This window comes from Anoplophora glabripennis, unplaced genomic scaffold (genome assembly GCF_000390285.2).
Source record: "Anoplophora glabripennis isolate ALB-LARVAE unplaced genomic scaffold, Agla_2.0 scaffold103, whole genome shotgun sequence".
NCBI lineage: Eukaryota > Metazoa > Arthropoda > Insecta > Coleoptera > Cerambycidae > Anoplophora > Anoplophora glabripennis.
The window spans coordinates 837,331-858,992 of record NW_019416259.1 but is presented as its reverse complement, the minus strand read 5'-3'; the positions used below and the strand labels follow the sequence as shown (position 1 = coordinate 858,992).

The following is a 21,662-nucleotide window of genomic DNA, read 5'->3' as shown; positions in this document are numbered from 1 at the left end:
AAAGCATGTCGAATGAGTGTTTTAGATCGTCGACAGGGATGTCCTTCAGGATGTCGGTATAAACCTTTTGGATGGGTTCTGCATTTCGCAGTGACAAATCAGACGAATACGGATTGTCAGTTAAAATGCGATTTTTAGTCAAAAAATCGGTCACAAGTATCGATCGATGAGACGACGTATTATTCAATTGCAGAGATCAATTATTATGATACAGTTATAAGGAATAAAAAAGAAATTGTATCTCATTTTAACAGATATTTTAATGAGGTGTACAAAAAAGTAGAAATAAATTTAGGCGATAATATAGCATATACAGTTTTAAATCTAAATACAACGTATCCTACACTATTTATTCAACCCACAAATGAAGCAGAAATATATAATTTAATAAAAAATCTAAAAAAAAATAAGTTCTGCCGGCGAAGAAGGCATTAGTTCTAATATTTTAAAATGTTGCATTGATTATATATTGCCGCCATTGACATACCTAATAAATCTGTCATTGTCTAAAGGTGTGTCTCCTGGGCGTATTAAAAACTTCTAAAATTAAACCTCTTCATAAAAAGAATGATCCTAAAACTATCGAGAACTATAGACCTGTTCCTTTTTTATCTATACTTTCTAAAATATTAGAAAAGGTTTCCAACAGAATTATATCTTTTTTGTCAAAATATAATTAGTCCGGTCAATCTAGACATTCAAAGATACATACATTTACAACAAGCTGAAAGTGAGTAAAGTTGTTCAAAACATAATTAAAAATAACATATTAAAATTTCTCATAGTTCCGGTACTCGGAAAAAAATTTACTCGAGGTCCAAGGTAAAAAAATGGGTTTTTCGCGATTTTCAGCTAAACGGTAAGTTTTATCATAAAATTACCTCGGACAAAAATTGTAGATCATAAAATTGCCTATAAAAAATGTATAATACTTTTTTCCTAAGAGCCACCTTTTCTGAGATATAACGATTCAAAAAGTTGTAAAAGTTGTAATCGTCATAATATGCACACGTTTCCACGCCACCTATGAGGTAGTATACTTAGCGCGTTTTTTTTAACATGGTTTCCCCAGTAGGCCTATTCCACAGGTCCATTGTGATTCTGTTTAGTTTGAAACTATTGCATAATAACAGATATTAGCAAGGGTTGGAAATGATAAAAGCGATGGAAATTAAAAAAAAGTAGAGGAATTTATTCGTCTGATTCATAACCTTCAAATACTTATTCTTGCTCTTCTTCTTCATTCTGGGTGTAAGTAAATTGCGTCAATAGTGATGTATTACATGTCTCCTCGTTGGTATCAAACGAATCCTCTACTGTTGGTGATTCAACATTAGAAAACGACCGGCCTTGACAATTTGTACATGCCAGAGAACAAAACAGTCCAACTTTTTTGCAACCACTTTAGCACAGCATCACTTTTTACAGTTGCAAAAAATTGTGTTTAGAAGTTTTTCCGCGCAGGTGGGAGTAAAGTCTGAATTGGTTCTAATGTATTGTCTACCAATTTCCAACCCCAGTCTTTTGGGTCTAGCTGATAACCAAGCCCCACTTGAACTTGGTAATATGGTAATATATAATGGTCGGGTTTCATTTTACCTGATATTCTCATAGTTATACTTATGTATATTTTATATTTTAAGTGTAAGTTACAATCACCGATGGAAAAATATTTTTACTTATATTACAGCTTCAGAGATGTATCTATATACGTATGTATGTGGCGTACTTATGCATATTATGACGATTACAACTTTTACAACTTTTTGAATCGTTATATCTCAGAAACGGTGACTCTTAGGAAAAAAGTATTGATACATTTTTTATAGATAATTTTATGTTCTACAATTTTTATCAGAAATAATTTTATGCTAAAACTTACCGTTTAGCTGAAAATCGCGAAAAACCCATTTTTTTTACCTTCGACCTCGAGTAATTTTTTTTCTGAGTACCGGAACGATGAGGAATTTTAATATGTTATTTTTAATTATGTTTTAAACAATTTTACTCACTTTCAGCTTGTTGTAAATTTATGTACCTTCACTCTTATTTTTTGGTCTAATTTGACCGGACTAAATATATTACATGTTAAGGCCCCCACAGACACACGTTCTTTTTGGCTGTTTTACCCGTACAGTTTTATCTGTACAGGTAAAACTGCCGGTGTGTGGTTAAAAACCGTCGTTCTTCTCCGCGTTTACAAATATGTAAATATGTCCCAGCTTGATTAAAACCGTCCGGTTCGAACGTGTTCGTTCAAGTCGGTACGTGTGTGTGACGACGCGGTTAAAAAGGACGTTTTTTTTTTTCAGTAAAGTGCTAGAAGTCTTTTGCAGTGCATTTTTTGTATTTTGCGACTTCACTTTTGGTCTTTTTTTTAGGTCTTCGTAACTTCTGCCAATAGCAAGAAATCTAAGTGTAGCGGTAAGACGCTCATGCGGTGTAATACTTTGCCTCATTTAGGTTTTTTGTTTTTGAATTAATAGTACGTGTTACTAAAGTAAACAGCTCTAAATAAGTTTCTTCGTCCATTCACAAATAATTAAACCAATCTCCCAGCGCTAGTCGTAATTCATGCAAAATATTTACGTGTGAAAATTGTTTTCTTTTAAGTAACCATTCTTTAACTCATTTTGAACGTTTTTTTTTGTTTTTTAGATTTAAATTTTATAGCAATTGCCGCCGCCACTGCCAGTGTTGTCGTACATTCCATCACAGAACGGTTTATGTTAATGACACCACGATTTCAAAAAAACTGAACAAAAAAACACGTCTAGTGTGTGGCTGTTACCGTTGTTCGTGTTTACCCGTACAGATAAAACTGTACGGGCAAAACTGACAAAAAGAACGTGTGTCTGTGGGGGCCTTTACATGACGCTCAGCATGAATTTCGATGTTCCAAAAGTACAGAGACAGAGACAACCATACAAAACTTCTTAGAACATTTGTATAATAATTTGGAAAATGGAAAAAAACTGTTGGTCTTTTCATTGACTTAAGTAACTCTTATTAATAAAATTGAATGCTTACAGTTTAAGAGGACCAGTTAATGATTTCGTTAGAAGTTATCTTGATAACAGGTTTCAGTTTGTTTAAATAGACAACGTCAAATCGGATAAATTAATAATTAATTGCGATGTTCCTCAAGGCTCTGTCTTAGGACCTTTATTGTTCATTCTTTTTGTTAATGATTTACCGATAACTGTGGGTGATCGTGAGTTAATTATACAGGTTCGGAAAGTCCCCATGGTACATCGTCCGTTACGTGAGAGCGATAAAGTAAAACAGAAATCCGTGCGATATACAAGGATGGTTACATTGAAGACGTTTCATAATTTGAATAGTCACTCCCACTTCTAACCCGAAACAGGCGGTAACTATTCAGATTATGAAACGTCTTCACTATAGCCATCCTTGTCTATCGCACGGATTTCATTACTTTACTTTGTCGCTCTCATGTAAAGGCAGATGGACCATGTGGATTTTCCAGCCCTGATGATAACAGTTATTTGTGCGCTAGAAATGATATAACACAGGTTATTAATGAAAGCAAAGTATGTTATATGTATTTAGTAAATGGTTCTTGGATAACAAGTTATTTTTAAATATAAGTAAAACTGTTTTTTTAATTTTACACCCAAGACTAAAGAAGTCATATCTTGTCAAAGTAAATGGAATATCAGTTAAGCAGGTAGCAAACCTAAAGTTTCTGGGGATACAATTGGATAATAATGTTGCTTGGGAGACACATGTTGCCAGTATTTGTATAAAATTATCATCTAAGTGTTTCTGCTTGGGTAGATTGAAATGTATATGTAGTAAAGAAATTTTATTATTGTATTATTATGCAGATATACTCCAGAATTCAATATTGCATTGAATTTTGGGGTTCTTCATCACCAGAAACTTGATTCATCAATTTAAACGTTTCGGTAAAAGTTTTACGAGAAGTGGTTTGTGATTCATAAATGAGTTGCTCACCGTTGGGAAATTATAAACAAAAACAACGTTTTTACGAAAACTTACGTATCCTGTGTTTCGGAAATAAAGATTTTCCGGACATATATGACCTTCTATTCTTATTTTTTGAAGTATGTACCTGTCTACTCTTTACTTTCAATATTTTTTGTCTTTATTTTTAACACCCTGTATATTTCTAATGTAGTCAGATTTCTTAAATAAAAGTCTTCTAGGTAACAAGGAGAATACAATTTTATTTTAAGAAAACAATTTTGAGAGAAAAATCTTACTTTACGGTTTTCGTCCAGAAAAGTATAAAATGTAAAAATCAAATCTCAGCTTTGCTGGACTTGAGAAACGTTTTAGATTTCATATTTTGGATAACATATTTTTATTACTGTCATGATTGATATTAAAAATCTACTTCTGCTACAAAGTGAGAAAAGTATTATATTGCGACCATTATATTCATTAAAATATATTTCATCAAGTGAAGTAAAATGCTGGCTGTCACTCAATACCAGTTTTAATTCAGTTTAAAATACAGCTCTAAGAAACCACTTAATGAAGTCTTACAGCTGGCGGCATTTAAAATGAGCATTCGATGAAATAAATTCGTATAAAAAGATGACTGGTTTGGATCACTGGTTACAGATGAAGTTCGAGTTTATGAATAAAATCTGAGTGTTGCGGATACCGGTGGTGGATGAATATGCGGCGAATATCGAGATTTTTATTAGTCGTTTTGGTCGTTTCACCCAATAATGTGAAATGATTGAGTGCTTATCTGAAAATTAATAAATGAAAAATGTAGGGAAAAAATGAAAGATAATTGTGTGTAATTGGATAAAAATTTTCTAAAAATTAACTGCTCGTCTGTAAAATGCAGAATAATAGAGAAAAATATTAAGTATTCATAGAAAAACAAAAAGGAAATTTACTATAAAACAATGAAAAATGCTTGAAAACATTTTAACCTTTAATATAATTTCATGGAAAGCACAAAGTATACAGTGTGTTCCATTTCAACTTAATATAGAGCCGCAACTTCCTTCACAAGGGAGATACAGAAAAAATATTTTGACTGTTGTTTAAAGCCCATCTTTGTGCACTTTCAGGTACCATAGTGTGTAGTTTCGATGGAGTTATGACGTCACCAGAGCGAAAAAATAAAATGTCCGATAAGAATAAAGTAATGATTTTATTAAAATTGCGAATATTGATAAGTTTTTACAAGATATGCAATATTAGTAAGTTTACTAATACTAGACAGTCAGTTTATTTTCAAAATGGCGGAAAATTTTCTGATTAAATTCAACACGCTATAATTTAATATGTATGAGATGATTATAAATAAGAAATATTTAATTATCCATAAGTTATTATTACGTATTTGGCAGCAGCTTACTTTATCTTAAATAACAATAAACAGATTATTTCCAATGAATCGACAGAAAGTTATGAAATTTAAAAGTAACTGAATATGAAACATATTTTATGGGAACCATTACCCCATAATTTAAATATTTTATGTACTTTACGCTTACATTTAATGAGAAAATTGTCTGCCATTTTGACAAAATAAAATAATGAATCTCACCTAACTTAACCTGCAATAAGACAGTAGGTACTTAAAAATTAAAAACTACAATTTTAAGGGAAAAATTTCATATCAACGTGTGGAACGTTTTGTTTTTGAGATACAGGGTGTTGAAATAAAAAAAATATGGATCCTCTGCGGACGTCTGACGTAGAATGATGATTAAAGCTATTTCGTAAAAAAAATCCGAATTACATGGGCCAATAAATATCTCTTTACAAAGGTGCTCCCATTTGAAATAGGTAGGTATATGTAAACTTTTATATAAAAAAAAGTTACTGCACACGGAATAAGTCGAAAATAATTCTAAAACTGCACATTTTATAAAAAATATATATGGGAATTACAATTACTGTTTTAAATACAAATAAAATATATCAAAAAATTAGTTTTCCTCTGAAAAGATTTAAAATTTCTAAGCCTTTTTCTAACTTCGCATTATCTTGTATTTAAAATCCTGTTTGGAACAAAAAATGCATAAGTTTTTTTTTTATAAAACGAATAGTAGTGATTTTCAATTTATTTAGCTATGTGCTATGAAAATATAGCAAGTTTTTTTTAAATGAAGTGCTGTAATTAACTTTTAACATTGGGACCGAAAACATATTTGAAAAATAAAATTCTCACTATCGTTTTATAATTATTCATTAAAAGGAACTAATTTATTATGTACACCGTGGTAATAATAAGACTAAACCACTTCCCTGCTTTCACTACCTCATATATCTATAATTGTTTACCATCAGGAATTTATTAATGATTAATTAGTTGCGTACAACGCAATTAATTATTGAAATCAGACTCCGATATGGCACAAGTTATACGACAAAATCAATCAGTGGCTCTGGAAAACAAGGAATTCTCGTTAACTCATGTATTATTATGGCATTCTTATACATTCAATTGGAAACTAATGATGCGGCTCCGTGCCAATAAAACGCCAAATATGTTCGACGAGCTAATGATGCTAAAAAGAAAATTCCTTAAACCGTGATTAAATTTTTCCAGATTCTTACAGCTATAATTATTTTAATTTTACTTTTTCTCAAAAGCGATGTCATTTCGAAATAAACTGCGATCGACTGACGACTGGTATTAAAAAGCGTCTTGTGAAACGAACGTTAATGAACAACTACGAGTATCGCGGCGGCTGTGGAGACTGATACGGTTAGGTCGTTTATGAAAAAAACTCGGCTTTTAAATGAATGAATACAACACTAAACTCTAACATACACATAATTTATTTATATCGATTCCATCAGTTCAGGTATAGGGGAAGGCAAAATAAAATGGAAAGTTTGAACAAAGCGGAAAAGATAGTTTCTAAACTATTAAAAATAACTAAATTAAATGTTTATACAGGGTGTTTGCAAACATGGAGAGGGCTATTTAATGCAGCCGTAGCCCGTAACAATATATTGGGTAGGCAGACCACCAAGCGACGATGATACAATATTTTCTAAAAATTAGGGCAGTTGGTTTCGGAAAATCGAGTCCCACGTTGGGCGCCATGCTGTTTCGCGTCATCATTATTACAGCGTTTGTCTCTAATATGGGGAGAACAGGCATTTCTGCCGAGCTCCTTGCGTATTAGCTACGTTTTCCACTTTCCAAAAAGGCAAAGAGGATATCCGAACGCCTTCATGCCAACCTCACTATCACCAGACACTTAGGGTTGTGGACGTCGCGCTGGCCGGTTGCTCTCCATCGGCGAGGTACATTCCTGGAAATGTGGTCAACGATTTAATTTATTTTTGTCTTTTTCCACTCTTGTACATCCTTGAGATGATTTGGAGGTTTTCAATTGAGCCTAGTTGCACTAATTATGTTTTGTAGACACCTTCGATATGGTTAATCTTCTGTTTATATCACTGTCTTTTTGGCTTTGCCTTACCTAACACTAGTTTTGAGGTGTCCTGAAGCTTCTATAAGCTCGTGTAGGCCTCCTGTGAGTACCTATGAGTTTGGAAGCTGTATCCCGTGGAATCTTCATTGTAGGACTGGACAATGCCTGAGTGGTGAGGCTCTAGAACTGGGATCTAGGCTGGGAGCAATATGTTCGCAAAAAATAGTGAAATTTTTTAACTATGTTTTGAATGATTAAAAATGGATTTATTGAAAATCTCTTATTATAACAAATAAGTACATAATTCTTAAGAGCTTTATAAAACGCAGCTTCAAATGTTGAGTCGTACAACATGTACTGGCTAGGTTCCGATCCTGGTTAATGAAGTGCTACAAACCAGGGTCGACGTTTGATCTCATTGCTTGATGGGTTCGCAGTGGTTATATAGCGAAGTCCGCCACAAGTTTGGATAATTAGCCCCTCTGAATTTTGCCCATGGATGTAGTGGTTTGAAAAGGGTGATGGTGGATGGGTGTTAAAGTTTATTTTTTTATTTCTTGTTTTCTCCTTAACTCAGAACCCAGTTAACCGATTTGAGCAAAATTTGCTGTTGCTTAGTTTTTTTTTCATGAAGTATGCAGTGATCCATTTGTTTGGAAATAACTACGTATCCATAACAACATGACAATATCGAAAAGTCACTGTCAAGTTTGTATTTTGCAAAAGTTTGTTTCTAAAAATGTGTCGTCACAATGAATTTACGAATTATGGAAAGAAAGTAGCGCCGGACTGGGAGAAAAAAGCGGCCGGGAATTTTTCAAACTAGCGGCCCTAAAAAATTCTAAACTGACTTGGCTCGCTATAGTAAAAAGTAAACAGGTTTTACTAGTATACAATTTGAAATAGTCGTTATTTATGTCGAGTTTTCCAAATTTGAGAAGATTGAAAATTTTTAAATGTATTATTTATTTTATCCATCAATTAGTTTAAGATTTCTTTTATTTTTTTTCAGTGGATAAGTTTACCTTGCATTCGACATTTGACTACTTTTAAGCGCTTTACTCGGTAACTTTTTACTAGAGACTTTTCTAAATCCATCAAGCTTGAACCACAGAATACGTTTTTATATTCTATATTAAATAAGACATGAAAATATTAGAGCTGTAATCTAAGAACTTAATTCTAGAATAAACCACAATTATTTGTACGAAAATAAAACCAAAGAAAGCGTATTTTTAAATCATATGTACCTATTAACCTAAGAGTATACAACTAAACGACTAAATTTTTGAATTTTTTTTGCTTTCCATTTTAAAAAAGTTTCAAATTTTTGAATTATATCTAATTAAATGTTGGGACAAGCGGCCCTTTCGTACCGCGGCCCATCGGGAGTTTTCCCTTTTTTCCCTATGGCCAGTCCGGCGCTGAATGAAAGGCATGCTAGTGGCATATGTACAGCAACATTTTAGTGGATGCGCTGCTAAGAGAACATATGAAGAACTTACATACATTGTTTACTTCTATTCATCAAATTAGGAGAAACTGGAAAGTTTCGGTCTAATTCACGAAGTGGAAGGTACGTTCAAAGAAGGGTACAAAACGAAGAACAAATGCTAGAAAGAGTAGAAGAAAATCCCGCAATTAGTATTCGACGTTTGTCAGCAGTCACAGAAGTTAGCCGCAAAACCGTTTCAACTATACTCCACACGCAGCAGTTACAATGGTTCCATTTTCACTCTGAGATTAACATTTTGCGAGCAATTTCTCCACTTACATAACAGGGATCACACTTTTCTCGCGAGAATTGCCTTTACAGATGAAGCTGTTTTTACCCGTAGAGGTATTTTTACCTGGAAAAACTCTCACGTGTGGAGTGAGGAAAATCCACACGCAACGAAAGAGCATCACTTCCAAAACGAATGTTCAGTTAACGTCTGTCACTGAATTATAGGAAATTTTAATTTGGGGCCTATCGCTCTACCTGCAAGATTGAACGGCAAAAATTATTTCTAAACTTCCTGGGCTATCCAAGAAGTACCCATTAATACTAGACGACAAATGTGGTTCATGCACGATGGTGCCCCTGCTCATTACAGCCATTTGGTGGGAGACCATTTAAATCAAGCATTTCCAAACCGTTGGATTGGTCGAGGTAGTGACTTTCCTTGGCCTTTTCGCTGTCCGGATTTTATTCCGCTAGACTTATACTTTTGGGGTCATTTGAAAGGAATTGTTTACAACTCTGTAACATCTGATACGGGAGAAGAAGTTTGAGACAGAATAAAAGACGCCGTACGACATATAATTCGTTTCCTACACCAAATAGATTCATAAAACGTTTAAGGAAATGTGTCTTAGAGAATAGGTGACACGTAGAACATTTATTATAAATTAGTAGACTTTTTATTACTGCCACCTTTCAGTTTATTATGTTATTTATTATGTTTATTATGGATACGTAGTTATTTCCAAAAAATATGGGTATGTCTTAATAAATATTTTCTGTATTTTCTCATAACCGGGTATAACTTCGAATTTTGATAGGTATATATTTTTTGTGTAGAATAAAACTCTACCTATTTCTGATAGTTGCGTGTGAAAATTTACACGTACAAAAAAGTAGCAGAAGAATATTCACAAAGGGTTGTAGTAAAATGAACGCCCTGTATGAGTTAACATAATAGGAACATAGTCACTGCATCATGAAGACAAACTAAGCAACAGTAAATTTTGCTCAAATCGGTTAACTGTATTCTGACTTAAAGAAAATACAAGAAATAAAAAAAGAGACTTTAACACCCTGTAACTTTTTTTGCGACATTTTTCATTTAAGTAAGTTTGATTAAATCGACACCATTTGGGTTTTAGATTATACCCTTGAAGTATGTAGCATTCTTTAGGTGACAGTCTGTATAAATGATATTTTTACATGTTTTTCTACAGGTATGATCCGACGCGTCACTTTTGGCGGCAAATGTATGTCGTTATTTTTCAGTATTTTGATTATCAATTTTTTCAACTTAGAGGATATTAATTGAAATAAAAAATATTCTAAAACGTATTTCCGTGTACTTGGAAAATTTATAGTTGATTAATAAGTACCTACAATAATATTTGCTGCTCTAAGTATAAAATATCACAAATATTTTATTTGTTATTATAAGCATGTCCCTATAATGCAGTTATAGGTGGCTCCTAACGACTAACCGCCTCTGGCCTCCCATAAATCCACCATCTAGGGCCTTCTACACGTTACTGAAGCTCTGACGGATCTGTCAGAATTCACGTAATGGAATGACTTTTAAGGCATAAATCGTGCCGCGGTTCGATCTTTCATCGAGAGGTCGCCGGTTGTGGGAAAGAGTGCAAAATTGGAAGACGTATGGATGTTACAAATGCAGGGTTTTAGGTAAGATGTAAATTTGTGCTGTCCATCCTCAATTTATTAGTGACAGCATTAACAATTCAGTTCAATGAGGTGGTTCTGGAATATTTACGGCGCAGGTTGCCAGCAGGTCACGGAGAAGAAAAAGAGCTTGGGGAGAATAATCTGTTTAAAACATATTAATAGAATCAAAAAGCATATAGGAACAAATGAAAAAATTTGATTTCAAATAAAATCATTTTTGTTCCTGAACAATTTGAAAAAAAGTCCTGCCTTGAAATGTGCAAATTCGACTTCGAATTAAATTATATGGATATTAACGGCACCAAGTAATAATTTGTTATATATACAGCCTTTTGAAACCATTTTTCTCTATCATAGATTTTTTGAAGATGCCGTTTGAATTTTAATTAGTCCAATCAATTTTGCATGCAAATTCCCTTCTGCCAATTGTTCTTAAAATTACTGATTAGAAAGAGAAAATGCAATTACCAAATTTTATGAGAATCTTCTCTATCTCTATACAGTTTCATAATAGTATGTCTTTATTCAAAGGGGCGAATCTGTGCATGGTTTTAAGTAAAAAATTCAAATAAACATATGTTCGTAAATGCTTCCTTACCGTGGTGCAGGGAGTCAAAGTTTCAATAATTTTTATGTTTTTTCTTTGTATCTCCCACAATTTGAGATATGTAGCTCAAATTTGAAACGTAGGCTAACTTAGATTACCTGCATCATTAACCCTTCCTAATAGTCGCCACGATCTACAGGGTGATGCTTTCTCTGGGATCGGGCCTACTTCAGCCCTCCAAATTTTCTCCTTGAACACTATAGAATAGAAAATGATTTTTTATACGACTGCCTTGCAAAAGGGGGTTTTGCTCACGGAAAACACGCTCTGATTTTGCACACGCCGTGTGCTAAACATTTTGCACATGGTTATGTCATCTTTGCACACGCGTCTCCAGATTCTGATTTTTGTTTGATGTTGTCACCCAAATTATGCAATGTTTCAAGTTGGCTGAGTTTTGTAGCAATCGTCACGGCTCCTTTATTTTGTTGATTAGATACTTCAAAAATTGTTGAATTCCCGAAGTTTGGGTGTGAAAATGTGTGATGCTGAAGAAATTTTACAGTAAGCAAGCGAAATATGTTCGGAACTGCTGCCCACAAAATCCAGAAGCAGGTATGAAGCGGAGTTAAGCCGATTTATGGACTGATGACTAGCCAAAAATGTCAAAACTTTCTCAGAAAACGCAGTAATGGTGTATTTTGAAGAACTATCTAAGAAATATAAATCTTCAACGTTGTGGATGATTTTTTCGATGCTCAAGTCAACGTTAAGTGCCAATCACAACATAGATCTTGGATGCTATAAAAAGTTGCAAGCGCTAATCAAACGAAAATCTGAAAACTACGTCCCAAAGAAGTCCCAAATCCTCACAGAAGATGATTTTTGCCGGTTTTTGACGAGAGCATCAGACGACAAATATTTACTTATCAAGGCGGTGGTGGCAGTTGGACTATCTGGGGCATGTCGAAGGGAGGAATTATGTTATCTCAAAATAGAAGACACTAAAGATTTCGGCAGTGCTATGCTGATTAAACTCAAGAATACAAAAACAAGGGTACCAAGATGTTTTACAATTACAGGAAACCTTTACACTATCTTAAAAAAGTACTGTGCTCTTCGTCCTCCTAATCTGAAGACGGGCAGGTTTTTTTAAACTATCAAAACGGAAAATGTTCAAGCCAAAACGTTGGCATCAACAAAATTGGAAACATGGCTAGGGAAATCGCCAAGTTTTTGATGCTAGAGAATCCAGAAAGTTACACGGGACATTGTTTTCGGCGTTCATCGGCCACAAATTCTGGTTCAAATCTGCTTGCCCTCAAACGCCATGGAGGGTGGAAATCCAGTACAGTTGCCGAAGGCTACGTTGATGACTGTTTGAGAAATAAAATGGAAGTTTCGAAAAAGATAGAGTCTTCAGTGTCTTCTGCTGCCACAGAACCAGAACAACGATCGTCTACTGGAATACAGCAAGAAAACAACGACCGCACGCTGAAAAACTGCACTAAAAACACGACACCAAAAATATTCTCTATTACCGAAAACAAGGTGCACAATAATATTGCTTTTCCCAGCGTAACCTTGAAGGAATGTTCAAATGTTACTATAAATATTAAATATTAGTTTCTTTTGTTAATGCGTTAGCAATTTTCTTAATCAAAATGTGTTAAATTAAAAGTTGTATTTAATTTATTTTGTTAATGCGTTGGCAATTTTACTAATAAAAACGATTTAAATTAAAATTTGATTTTTGTGGTCTCTGTTTGCAGTCGTATAAAATGTATCGTAAAAAACTCGTTTGAAAACGACTCTTTGCACACTCGCTCGACTTGTGGATCTCGCCTTCGGCTCGGTCCACCAATATGTCTCGCTCGTGTGCAAAGAGTCGTTTTCAAACCTTGTTTAATATACTATTTTCTAACTCGCTAAATTAAAAGCGGGATTTCAATATCCTCTAGAAGGTTCTGACTGACGGATAATAATTATTTTGTTTTATTTTGATTTTGATCTTCGGTTTTCAAAAACTACTTCTGCCTACTTACAATTAGCTAATTATTATTTTAGTTAAATATTAACTACAAAGAATAAACAGGGCTAATAATTAACAAATTTTAAAAATCATCGTCTGTGTTTTAGAATGTCGTTACTACTTCGTTAAGAATAAATTAACAACTACAATAAGGCAAACAGTATTAGGTATAAAAAAACGTTTCAAATATTAATTCTAAATTGCACACCAATAAGTTATACATACAAAAGAGTGCGTTTTCTTAATTAGGTGTTATTAAATGTTTCTAAAAACTTCGCAGACTCCTTGGGAGGAGATGGCGGATCCTCAGGGGCCCGCGGATCATAGCTAAGAACCAAAATCCTCTACTATGTAGCAAGGGCGTCGCCAGTCAATGGGCCAGGGCGCAAGATAAAAGAGAGGATGGGAGAAATATAAATTATAGGTAGAAATAGATACAGTGAATTATTTTTTTTTAGAAATATTTTTAAAACCTTTTTAATAAAAGAAAAACAAAAAAATATAAATAACTAAAAAATAAAGAAATTCAACGAAAATTAGGCAAAACATAATCTCGGATTTTTTGAAAATTTTTCGACCACTTTATTAATAAAATCTTCATGGTTGTCAAAAATAAGCTTTCTGTTGTATACCTACTTATCATTGCTAGGCTATTGAGACGATTTTGTACCATAATATTTTTCAGCCAGGTTTTTATTCTACTTAAGCTGTTAAATGATCGCTCTACAGTAAATTTTATGCACGATAGAGCAATTAAAATTTAAAATATTTTCTTAGCTTAAGAAAATATTTTAAATTTTCATTGCTCTATCGTGCATAAAATTTACTGCGACGCACTTGCTACGTATAGGAATTTGAAATCCAGCTTTCAATTTAGCGACATTGCAAGAGTATTGCTCTGTAGATTGTAACAACTATTAGGCAGGGTTAATGATGCACTATGCAGGTAACCTAAGTTAGCCTTTATTCCAAAAAGGTGTTCCATGGCATATACGGACATGTTTATATGAACTCTTTTTCTTAAAATCATGCGCAGATTCATCCTCTCGAATAAAGACACTATGTATTATGAAACATCATGTACAATGTTCTAAAATGCAATATGTACAAATGCTACCTGATAATCTTGAAGCCAAAATATGAGAAAAGGGCGTTGCCTTTTGAAGTATTATCAGAAAATTAATAATACGTCAAAAACGACATGAATTTTTTTAGGCGACTTAAAAAAATATATAATATAGAGGGCGTCCCATTAATATTACGAAAAAATTCAGGGGGAGTTTCCTTGACCAAAAATAAGAAAGAAAGTTCTTATAAACCTATGTGCTTCGTTTCGGAGATACAGGGTGTTGAAATTTAGAGAAAATACAAGGTTTTTACTAATATCTGGAGAACCCTGATTCCGATTTTTTTGAAATTTGGTATGTTTGTTTAAAAAAACGGTAGACGTCTTCTGACGTAATTTGATTTATTTTATCTATTCCAGCGGCGTCCGGGGACTCACTCCTGTTGATATTAATAAGTAAACATATGAGACGTCACTGCTTTTTCTTAGGTGTCATATGTTTTTCTGATTATGCGATAAAAAATACAACTTTCTTGTCTCTTTACTTTTTTTGATATCTTGATTCGTTTTCGAGCAAAAAATTAATAGCATAAGTGTGTGATTTTAATAAGTACTTGAACTGTGTAGTTGTCAATTCTTGCTTGTCAAAAATGAATTAGACAAATAGTGAAATGTGCTTATGCATTTTCTTTATGGCCTTGCCAACGTTAATGTATTAGCCGCCAGGCGCCTCTATGAGCAGATATACCCTAATCGTATAATTCCTCATCATACTATCTTCACCCATCTTCATCAACGTCTTAGTGAAACTGGAAGTTTTCGAAAACTTACCGCAGGAAACGGGCGACCCCGTACACCAATAACCCTACAATTGGAAGAAGATGTACTTCATGAAATTGAGGACACTCCAACAACAAGTACCAGAAAGATTGCTAGAAACTTAAATGCAAGTCGTTCTACAATTTTCAGGATTTAAAAAAATAATCTTCTATACCCTTATCACATCCAACGGGTTCAGGCACTTTTACCGACTGATTTTCCGTTAAGTTTAGATTTATGTCGATTGTCGATGGATACGACAACAAATTGGGGAAAATCCTCAATTTTTAGCAGAAGTACTATTCACGGATGAATCGAATTTTTCTAGAAAAGCCATAATGAACTTCCATAATAATCATGTATGGGCGGACGAGAACCCAAATGCAATATTAGAAGGCCGTCATCAACACCAGTTTTCACTTAATGTATGGGTCGGAATTGTGGGAGACCACTTAATAGGCCCATTTTTTTTACCACCGAGGCTTACTGGAGATGTATCGCCGTTTTCTTGAGGATGAATTGCCCGTACTTTTGGACGACATTCCATTGCCATTAAAATTGCAAATGTATAATATGCAGGATGGTGCTCCACCCCATTTCAGTTTAGCTGCACGTGAATATTTGAACAATATCTACTCAAATCGCTGGATAGGTCGAGAAGGCACTCAACCCTGGCCCTCGAGGTCTCCCGACTTAAACTCGTTGAATTTTTTCCTTTGGAGTCACCTCAAACATTGTTTATACGACTCCAGTGCAAACCATTTACGAATTAAGAAACCGCATTGTTACATCGTGTGAAACAATTAGACACACAGCCGGAATATTTGAACGGGTTCGCCAATCAATGTGTCGTAGGATAGATGCCTGTATCAGAGTTGAAGGTGCACATTTTCAACAACTGTTGTAACGCCTGTGTATGTAAAGTATTTTTCATATCATTGCTGTTTGTTAAATATTTTTTCTTATGTTTCTGTTAATATTAATTATTTAAAAAAATATTATTCAGTGAGTTATTGTTTCTCAGCTTATTACATTGTTTTTCCTTCAAATGTATTGTTAAAGTTGATTAGTAAATAACTAAAACATTGAATTTCTATTTTTGTTTTCTACTTCCCTTAAGAATGTGCATATGAAAGGATATTAATTTTTGCTCGAAAACGAAGCAAGATGTCAAGAAAAGTAAAGAGACAAAAATGTTGTATTTTTAATCGCATAATTAGAAAAAAATATGACACCTAAGAAAAAACAGTGACGTCTCATATGTTTACTTATTAATGTCAACAGGAGTGAGTCCCCGAAAGCCGCTGGAATAGATAAAATAATTCAAATTACGTCAGAAGACGTCTACCATTTTTTATAAACAAACATACCAAATTTCAAAGAAATCGGAGTTAGGGTTCTCCAGATATTAGTAAAAACCTTGTATTTTCTCTAAATTTCAACACCCTGTATCTCCGAAACGAAGCATTTTCGGACATAGACTTATAGGAACGTTCTTTCTTATTTTTGGTCAAGGAAACTCCCCCTGAATTTTTTCGCAATATTAATGGGACACCCTGTATAATACAGATATTTAAATACTGTATTAAGAAAAAAATACTAAACTATAAAATGTTTTGACAATAACCCCATCGTGTTCCAGATGAAGGACAGTTTTATAAATAATTAATTTTTTTTTATGAATAGATATATCACATTTCAAACTTTTCAAATACCTATTTACAGAGATAATGAGCCAACTGAGACGGTATAAAGTTGATTTAAAGTTGCATCAAAAAGTTTTTTGTAAAGATTATCCACGAGCTTTTGGAGGTGCGATTAAGCAGTAAGAATATGTTAAAAAAGACACAAATAGTTTCTATATGCAGTCTTTTAACAATGCTAATACACGTCAGACTTTCCCTCGTAACTGATGGGAAAGTCTCCGGCAGTTTTTTTAAATTAAGATCGCCGAAGGGTTAACTTAGAAAACTTCCTGCTAATGTTTATCGACACGGATACAAAATTCCTCCTTTGTCTGGAACTTGTTCATTACTTTTAGTCCTTTAGTCGGTGCCGACGCCGCAAAGAACGGACGTTATCTGCGTGCCTCAAGGAAACCCGCGTATCAATCAGCTCGTAATTTAGCGAGGCTGTTAGCGAGATGTGTATCGTTAGACTAGATATAAACTGAATCTTATTACTCCATAAAACTGTCTCCACTTGATGGACTAGACTGGCTGTTAAAAAAGCCGATGTACCGACACGTAACTATGCCGTTTATTTCCACGGATGGTTTTTATTTGAAATAAATTTGAAATGATCGGGGAAAAAACTGTTAGATTTTGGAAAAAAATTGAATGTCGGTAATCACCTAGCGATATCTAGATTCGTTAAAGAGATACAGGGTGTTTTTATATTTTGGTAGTTTTTAAGATGCGTTATAACTTCTTCTTTTGTTTGATTTTTGTAAAGAGGTTTCTCAAACAGTTTTTTGGAAATATTTTGTATAGCTTCTGTTTTTTTAGGTATTTATTTTATTCCTCGAAGAAATTTTTTGTATATCATGTGATAAATCATTTTAAAGGAAATTTTACACCCAAAAAAATATAAGTTTGGGTTATAAGTGAGAAACTAGAGGTAGTGATATAGCGTTAGCTACTAGATTCTATCCAAAACAACTGAATATATAATCTGCTTTACTGTATAAAAAATTTTTACAAATATAAAAAAAACTCATTAATAAAAGACTTATATTATAGAAAACTTCCAAAACTGCAATATTTTAAACGAATCAAGAGATATGATTATGTGGTTTTATACAATTTTTCTCTAAAATCAAACAAGTGACATTTAAACTTTTTTTCTATCTTTCCTATTCAAAAGTGTCGTATTTAGTTCATCCTGTATACTCACGTTCACTGCGTTGCATTATACAGGGTGCCCCAAAAGTGACGCCCGGCTTTCTGGGTATTGATTAAGGGGATAAAAACAAATTGAAAATCAAGAGTGAAAAATGTTCCTATTGTTTTTCTTTGTTAAGTTATTCAAAAAACTAAAAATAAACATTTGGGCTGGGGTAGTTCAGAGCTGTATTTGCTGCAACTGTATGTTTTTAAATGAAAACTTACCATTGTCATTGCTAGATGACGTTCCGTTAGCAGTTTCAACATGATGGAGCTGCATCACATTATGGTTTACGAGTATGAAATTATCTGAATTAAAATTTCCCAGACAGCTGTATTGGAATAGGTGGACCCTTAACATGGCCTCTTAGATCACCAGATTTGAATCTCTAGATTTTTCTTTTGGGGTTATTTAAAAGAAAAGATTTACAGCGAAGCTGTTTTGAAATCCAGAAAATGTAGTAGCCCGTATACACGCTGCTGTCGCGTTAATAGACCAAGATATGCTACAAAGGGTTTATACGTCAATGTTGAATCGCGCCAATCTTTGTCTTGAAGTAGAGGGCAACTTTATTTGATGTTGATGAAGTTAAATCACTATTCCGACCAAATTCTGTGCGAAGCTTTCATTATTGTTAAAATATTGCTCAACAATTAAAACGAAACGAAAAAGAATACTTCGTGCTACTCAATTTTTAATAACCCTGCATTATTGACATCTGTCGCGCTGTATTTTTTCGTTGAACCCCTTTACCGCACAAATGGCGCAAAATTCAAATCTTGCTTGAATTTTGGGACACCCGATAAGCAACAAAAAATAAATAAAAAGGTGTCCTACATTTTAAATCGAAAAACGAGATGTTTTACGTACTTATGTTTTGTTTAAATTTATAACAAACCTACCAAAGAGCTGAATTAATATTAGAAACACTTTAAAATTACTGTTACAAAAAAAATACATACACGTTACGTTATTTTAAATAGTAATTATAATCAAAAGTTTGAAGTAGAAATATTCATTTTTTTTAGAAACAGTATCTCTAGAAAATTTAAAATTTCTAGGCTGATTTTGTTTTTAACTTGAATACTTGATATGAAATATCAATACTTGATATGAAATATCATTATGTTGTATTTACTTGAAATCCTGTTTCTAAGAAAGCATCCTGTACATTTTTTTGCAAAATAAATAATTAAAATAGTTAGTTTCGATTTGTTAATGTTAACTGTGAAGTTACTTAACTTTAAATAAACATCTGTTGGGAATTAAAAGTATCGATCAAGTTCACAAAATAATCAGTGGCGTCTATAATTATATGACTCCTCTGTCTACGTTAAATATTTTCGGACACCTTTTTTTAATCTCAACATCCTGTATCTCGAAAACAAAGAGTTTTACGCCCCATATTTTTGTGAAATTTTTTGTCAACAATAAGTTGGTAAAGTTTCCCTACCAGCTCGTAATTATTTTCACAATTTCATTGTCAAGTCTCTATGACTATGCCATGATTTGAAGTGGTTATTAAATCGAATACATACTTCATAAAAGTGTCCCACGAAGTTAAATGGATCGTTACACAGAAATAATTCCCGAGTTAACTGGATATCCCGGCTATAACAATAAAATTAATTTTATAGTTTTGTTTTGAAACGCTCTCATTAGCATATTTATAAGAAGGCTGTGACCGTTTTTACCGCCTCAGAGAATTTATTTCGCCGCTATGAAATTTTTTTAAATCTAATTAAAAAATATATTCTGCGACTCAGTTTTATGGTTAAACATACAAAATACTATTTACATATGTAATGGGATGCTGAATAAGTTCTCGCCGTTTTCCAACAGATGGCGGTACCAAAACTGCAAGCGTGTAGTTTAAGAATAAAGCTCCTATGAGCAAGCTTGAATTTCAATGTAGGTATGTTGTTTCGCCGAAGTGTAAACTACTTTGTTTTTCATAGGATGAAACAAGTCAAATTTCGTGCCGAAAAAACAGTATTTGAGGGGAATTTTACTTTATTCAAAAGAAATCTGCAGCTAAAGCACATAGAATTCTTGTTGAGACTTAGGGCGACCATGCTCTGTTGCAAACAACATGCAGAGATTTGTTTAGACGCTTCAAAAATAATGATTTTGATGTTGAAGATGAAGAACGCTCTGACGCAAATGTTTGCAGATGAAGGAGCCATTACTTCATGAAAACTCACGTTAGACGCTAGCTGAACTTGCAGAATCATAAGACGTTGATCACACAACAGTTTCGCAACGTTTGAAAGTATTAAGAATGATTCAAAAGCAGACATTCTGTGCCGTATGAGTTGAAGCCGAAAGACACCGAGAGGCGGAAACAGCTGCTTCAACGATAGAAAATTACCCCTGCAGTCTGACTATGTCTATCATATGTTTTCGGGGTCGCTGAATCCAAATTCCGGGCCCATTTAACCCCATCACGTCAGGATTTTTCATAATCTCAAAAAATAGGCCCAAAAACGCAATAAGTCCTCTATCCATTGACCATTCAATCCCAATAACCCCATAACCCCTTAATTCCTTAAAACCTCAACCCTTTTAACCTCATAATCTCAAAACCCCAGTATCCGTTAAGAAAGAGACTTATGCGCGTTGAAGCCTTGAAACACATTATGTTCGAGCCATGAACCCACATTCTTCAGTAACTCTATAACTCCGAAACCCGATAACCCGGTGAGAACGATACTTACGTTTTGCCAAACCCAGGAATAACGACGAGGACGTAGTAGGCTTCTGTTTCCTTTGTAGTGCTTTATTAACGTGTGCTTCACACTTTTTGGGGTGCTTTATTAAATTGAGGTCCCCTTGCCTCTCACTTTTCATGGTGCTTTTTGAAAATGTGTTGCCCTTGCCTCACACGAATAGCAATGATGTGAGATGATTTGACTTATAAAGTACATAAGGCTATTCTTTACTGGGTTATCAGGTTATGGGGTTAAGGGGTTATTAAAGAGTATAGGCAACGAATATAGACCTCTTATAGAAGAACGCTCACAGGTTACAATTCAGGGACGAAATAGAAATGTCCGTAGAGCCTATATTAGACTATAGCTGTCCCCCAAGATTACATACGAGAAACCTATAACATACTATACACGTCTCCCAAGATTTCCAACTCTGAGCGTTCTTCTAACGAGCGTTCAAATAAAAACGTGGTCGAAGTTGGCTCTGACACATTGGACGTAGGGAGTAGCTTATAACGACCAACTTAACCTCATTTCTCAACGAGCTGTATAGCAGCTGTCAGTTTCAATAACGTTAATGACTATACAACTTTATTTTAAAGAATAATCGTGATAACAATAACAAACAATTAAAGGAGCTGCGGAAAGTGTCCCCCTCCTTGTTATAACAATAAATTAAAGCAGCTGCTGAAAGTGTCCCCCTCCTTGTTCCAAGCACTTTTCACACCTGTTCCTCAAAGAATTAAAGACATTTTCTAAGATGCTCGGGGTATTGTTAATTTCACG

General features: G+C 33.9%; 1 protein-coding gene across 1 annotated transcript in view; it reads right to left on the bottom strand.

Moving 5' to 3' along the window:
* LOC108903313 (monocarboxylate transporter 12-like) overlaps nt 1–21,662 on the bottom strand; it is a 208,588-nt gene that overhangs the window by 10,341 nt on the left and 176,585 nt on the right. The window lies entirely within an intron of this gene.